The sequence below is a fragment of the Echinops telfairi genome, unplaced genomic scaffold (genome assembly GCF_000313985.2).
Source record: "Echinops telfairi isolate 266 unplaced genomic scaffold, ASM31398v2 ScPeMD7_36;HRSCAF=134, whole genome shotgun sequence".
In the NCBI taxonomy this organism is placed as follows: Eukaryota; Metazoa; Chordata; class Mammalia; order Afrosoricida; family Tenrecidae; genus Echinops; species Echinops telfairi.
In genome coordinates this window covers 1208325-1213400 of record NW_022103934.1, presented here as the reverse complement: position 1 = coordinate 1213400, position 5076 = coordinate 1208325, and positions in this window count along the sequence as shown.

Sequence of the window (5076 nt, the reverse complement as noted above, 5' to 3'; positions counted from 1 at the left end):
TCCTGGTATCACCACTCTCACCACTGGTCCTGAATGAATCATCTGTCCTGGATTCCCTGTGTTTCCAGTTCCTATCTGTACCAGTGTATATCCTCTGGTCTAGCCAGATTTGTAAGGTAGAATTGGGATCATGATAGTGGGGGGAAGGCAGGGAGGAAGCATTTAGGAACTAGAGGAAAGTTGTATGTTTCATCATTGCTACGCTGCACCCTGACTGGCTCATCTCCTCCCATAACCCTTCTGTCCCCCTGTCTTTTTAATGATCTTTTGCTTGAGGTCACCTGGACTCTTCTGACCTTTCTTGGGCCATTCGTGTTCAGGACAACAAATCTGCTCTTGTCAAGTGCTATGAATTGGCTCCACTCCACAGCGACCGGATACACAGCAGAAGGAAACACTGGCCGGTTTTACACTATCTTCACAATTGTTCCTGCACTTTAGCCCATTGTGGCTGCCATGGTGTCAGTCCATCTCCGGGAGGGCTGGCCTCCTTTTTATGTTTTACCCACCCTGATGTCCTTCTCCAGGGATGGGTCTGTTCTTGAGAGGTCTCTACATTCAGGCGGGATTTACGGAGAGTGATGGAGGGGCCCAGGTGGCATAGTGGTTACGTGTGGGGCTGCAATGTGTAAGGTTAGCAGTTCGAAGCCACCAGCCGCTCTGTGGGGGAAAGGTGGGCCTTTCTACTCCCTATAACAGTGACAGTATCAGAAACTCACAGGGGGCAGTTCTACTCTGTCCTCTCGGGTCACTGTGGATCAGTATTGACCCGACGGCAGTGAGATACTCAAAGTTGTCTTTCTGTTCGCCTAGGTCTGGCTTCATTTTCTTTGGCCTCGAGTTGAACTTGGCCTTGGCCTTGTCTAATTGATGATTCTTCCCATGCAGCAATGTGCTTCATACATTCATCACTGCTTTTTAGCGATGCATAGTACTCCAGTGTATGTATGTATCACAGCTTTTTAATCCTCTTGTCAGTTGATGCAAATTTGGGTTGTTTCCAACTCCTTGCGATTGTGAACTGTGCCGCAATGTACATTGGAGCACAGATGTCTGGCCTTGGTTTGTTTCTTGCCTCTTCTGGTTATATGCCCAGTAGGGGGATTGCTGGGTCGTATGGTAACTCGATTTCCATCTGTTTTAGATATCGCCAGATCGATTTCCATAGTGGTTGTACATACTTACAAGTCCACCAGCAGTGGATGAGAGTTCCTGTCTCCCCACAGCCCCTCCAGCACTTGTTGCTTTCTGATTTTTTGAATTGGGCTATCTGTGAGGGTGTTAGGTGGTACCTCATTGTTGTTTTAATTTGCATTTCTCTTATGGCTAAAGATCGGGAACATTTCTTCATGTTTATTGGCCATTCGGATTTCTGCCCCTGTGAAACTTCTGTTCAAGTCCTTTGCCCACCTCCTCAGAGGGCAATTAGTTTTTTTCTTTTTGGAAGCTAGCAGAGTATTGTAGATTTTAGTAATAAGGCCTTTGTCTGATGTGTCATTGCTAAAGATGTTTTCCCAGTCCATGGACTCTCTGATTACTCTCTTGGTGAATTCTTTTGATGTACACAGGTATTTTATCTTCAGTACATCCCATTTGTCAATTTGTGCCTCCTCTGTTTTTGTGTCCTTCCCTATTTCTGATAACCTATGTATTCCCTGTCCAAAGTTCTCAAGTTGGTCACAATTCCCTCATTGATGGCACTAATAGTTTAGGGTTTAACTTCAAAGTCTGTGATCCACCTTGAGTTTATTCTTTTGCATGGAGTGAGATAAGGGTCTTGTGCATGGAGTGAGATAAGGGTCTTGCTTCATTTTTCTGCAGGTAGATGTCCATTTTTTCCAGCACTGCTCATTGAAGAGCGCATCTGCTTCCCATTTGATATTTTTGGGGCTCTTATCAAAGACTGTAACTGTTTACAGGAGTAGAAAACCTCAACTTTCTCCCACAGAGGAACTGGTCCCTTCAACTACGGACCTTGCAGTTGGCAGTCTGATGTGCAACCACTGCACCCCTGGGTTCCTCTATGATGTTGTTGTTTGTATTTTGCTGTGCAAATTACGCATTCAAACAATATCAACCAACTTCTATCATTGGCTTGTTTTATTGAAACACCTGCCTGCCACGCAGCCCCAAGATACTTTCTGGGGGGATCTCCTCCTCACCCTTCAGACTTTACTCCTCTTCTCCCCTGGGACCCAGACCTCATGGCTACCCCCCTCTCCCCATGACCTCAGCCTGTCCCATGAGTGCTTTTAAATACCATCTAGACACTGAGAAATCACAACTGCCTGACCCTAGCCTGGCATTCGTTCCTGAGTCTTGACACATAGGTCTGTCTTCACTTGGAGACGTTGTATCTGACGTGTCCGAAACCCTGTGCTGCCCTGACCCCTGGCCGCCTACCTGTGCTTGTCGCATTCCTCCCTGGGCCTGGGCTTCCAGCAGCCCACACCCAAGACTCTTCCCCAGCCTGTTCTTGGGCACCTGCCTCGCTACCAAGGCAGCACCTTGACCTACACACTCGGAGGCAGAAATGCCTGGGAAGTTGCATTCCCAGGAGGACAGTGCTTAGTCAGCATGTCAGACTGGGTTCTCTAGAGAGGCAAAGCTGTGGCATTCACAGATAGATGATGGATGGATAATGTTAGGGCCGGGTCTGAACTAGGCAGCCCCCGTTTGGACTAAGCTGAAGCAGGTCCGGGTCCTGCACGTGCTTCCCTGCACATCCCAAAGGTCCGCAGCAGAGGGCGCCAGAGAAGATAACCGCCTGATAAGATCACCAGTGAAACCAGAAGTTCTGGGTTCAAAGAAAGCCAGAGAAGAGTCGACAAGCAATTCTCAGAGTTTCCAGACCCCATATGCTGGTTGACATAATTGCAATACATTCCCTCACCACCCCTTTAAAAACCCTCGCCCCCAGCTGCTGAGCACGACTTCCCTGACCTGTTGTCCTAGGTCACGGAACCTCATCTGTCCGTCCGGCAGCTCCCCCCACACCCCTAATAAAGCTATTTCTGTTTCTGCTCTCCCTTGTCCTGTCAGTTATGTCCATCTTCCTCCCTGACCCTCAGTTCCGACTTTACATTGGTGCTCAAAACCCGGGAGAGGTAGGGACCTGGGCTCCGTGCTGTCCCGGCCCTGCTTCGGCTGGGACGCAGCCCCCCCCCTCCTCTCTTCTCGAACCTCTGGAGCCTGTCTGAACGAGCGACTTCTGGTCAGTATCTCTCTCTGTGTGTTCGTTCTGTCTTGTTTGTCTTGTTTGTTGCTCTGGACACCGAGGACCAGCAAACTCAGACGGGAACATAGGGTCCGTGGGAGGCTAACTAGCTGAAAGCCCTGAATCCTTAGCCGCACCCCCAATAACACCTCCTCCATATAAGACATGACAAAATAATAATAATTTATAAATTATCAAGGGTTCATGGGGTGGCAGGGAGGGAGGGGAAAAATGAGGAGCTGATATCAAGGGCTCAAGTAGAAAGCAGGTGTTTTGAGAATGATGATGGCAACAAATGTACAAATGTGCTTGATACAATGGATGGATGGATGGATTGTGATAAGAGTTGTACGAGCCTCAATAAAATGAACGAAAAAAAGAGAAAAGAAAACATCCCAGCCCAGTCCAGATCAAGTCCCTAAGTCCGATATTATCCCATATGTCGATACTAGTCCATAAATTCCTCTTCAGACTCAAGCAGCCGTGAAATGATGCTGAATGAGGAAGATCACAGGCTAGTGAATGGAAAGTCTTGTGGATCTACTGGTGGTGGAAGCCTTTTAGCGGTGGGGGGGCGTGGGTCTCCACATGGCTCTTCCAGTTCCAGGGTGCTGGCTCTATCAGAGTTGTCCCCAGTGGCTTGTCATCAAGAATGTCTCACAGGGAGTGGAAGCAGAGAGAGTGTATCTGGCCTCCAGTGAGCTATTTATCTCCTTTGTCCTTCCATATGAGGTCATCAAGCTGCAACCTGATTGACGGCTAGACTCCCCGCCTTTGCAAGTTGACAGGAGTTTCCGTAAGTGCTGCACTAAGGGTAGAGGGTCCAGGAAGAGGAACAGCCAGTGCAGAGGCTTGAGGCGGGAGAGTGATCCTATCAATGAACTTGAGATGCTAAGGGACACAGCAGGCTGTCGATGCTGGGAAGCCCCTGTCCTCCCAGTCCATCAGCCCCAGGGAAAAGGCTGCGTTTTTCTCAGTAGACCAGACAAGTCCCAGGCCTGCCTGCCCCTCGGTCATTTGGGCGAAATGTCTCTGAACCTATCTCTGGGCCAGAGGAGTGAGGTTCTGATCGTCCAGACCTGGGGCAGAGCCAGTTGGAAGGGAGGTGGGGCTCGCCTAGGAGGCACTCAACCGCTCTCCAGCTGATGCCGACTCATAGCCATCCGGTAGGAGGCACAGTGTGGGCAAGTGGGCAAAGGTGGTTCTCTAACACAGGGCTTCTTCAACTTTATCCACTTGCGACCCCTTTTCATCCAGACATTTGCCACAGAGGCAAACGCGCCCAGAAACACCTCAGACTCATGGCACATTTGATTTTGAATTATCTTCTGGCGGTCATGTGCTCAGAAGCCTTTAACCGTTGCCAAGATTTCTGGGCTGCCCCATTCAGTTATGGGGTGGTGACCCAGTTTACAAAGCCCTCCTGTAACAGGAAGTTTGGTTCTCCAGCCTGAGTAAGTGGGGGCATGGAGGCTACACAGGCCAAGGCACAGATAGCTGACATGCAGGATGAAGGCGTGGGCTGGCCAGAGAAGCAGGGGCTTCAGGTGGCATGCATGGCTAGAGAAGATGGAGAGGCTAGACTTCAGGTGTGTGGCTGTGAGCGCATCACTGTGTACCCTTTTCCACAGTGACATGGTGAGGGTCAACGCTGCACCCGAGGCCCGGCTTCACTCCTCTTCTTGCACCATCTCTGGGCTCAGCTTTCTCCTGTGCTGGTGTCACTCACCACTGAGATAGCTTATTGTGCCAGCCTGGCTGATAAACGCAGGTGGGATTGACTGAAGGGCAGAGAGATAAATGGCTTGGTGAGCCTTGCCTTTCTTGTCTCTCGCTCTGTGATCATCGGACCAGTGTGC